This window comes from Gekko japonicus, unplaced genomic scaffold (genome assembly GCF_001447785.1).
Source record: "Gekko japonicus isolate JY-2015 unplaced genomic scaffold, Gekko_japonicus_V1.1 scaffold1266, whole genome shotgun sequence".
Classification (NCBI taxonomy): Eukaryota; Metazoa; Chordata; class Lepidosauria; order Squamata; family Gekkonidae; genus Gekko; species Gekko japonicus.
Window position 1 is genome coordinate 515,399 of NW_015169813.1, and position 802 is coordinate 516,200.

Here is an 802-nt window from a genome sequence, read left to right on the forward strand (position 1 = left end):
CCCCCACTCTTACATACTAAAACTGTAGTTGGGGCAACTTACAACAACACTGAATACAGAGAACACAAAAGATCACAGTAAAATCAAAGTCACCGCATTTTAAATGCAAAGCACTCTGAGAGTCTTTTAGCCATGGCCCTGTAGCCGGAAATTTTAGGCTGGTGGAGCTTGGGGAAATTGTGTGGAGCAGCAGGGGAGGGGGAGGGGGGGGCTTGCCTGAACTCCAAGCTGCAAATTCGCCACTTGGGGTTCAGGCTTTGAATGCTGTAAGCTGCGAATTCGCCACTTGGGGTTCAGGCTACAGGGTTCCCTTTGAACGGTGTTTTTCAAGCAGGGGCTGCCTGAGCCTGAACTTCAAGGGCGAAATCGCTGTTTGGAGTTCAGGGAAGGCGTGCGGCTGCCCCTCTCCCTCCCTCCCTCCCTCCCTGCAAGATTTAAAGAGCCCTCCAGCCGATTGGCAGGCCACGTGCTCCCGCAGATCAGCTGGAGGGCCCTTTTAATGTCACAGAAGGGGAAGAGGGGCAGCAGCTGTTGTGGGGCATGGCTCACATTTGAGGGGGCAGAGCCCCGAAATGCCCCACTGTAGCTATGGACCTGATTAGCCATGATCGCAAAACAGAACCTCTGTGTCCAGGGACAGTCTACTGAATGCTGACCAACAACCAGGGAAGTCGACGGCCTTCAAGCTCTGCCTGCCACCTTCCCAGATGGATCCGTGGTCTGTTCCAACCAGGCTCTTCTTATAGAATCATCCGGTAGTTCTCTCAGGAAAATCCACACTGTAATCATGTGAGTGTATTCT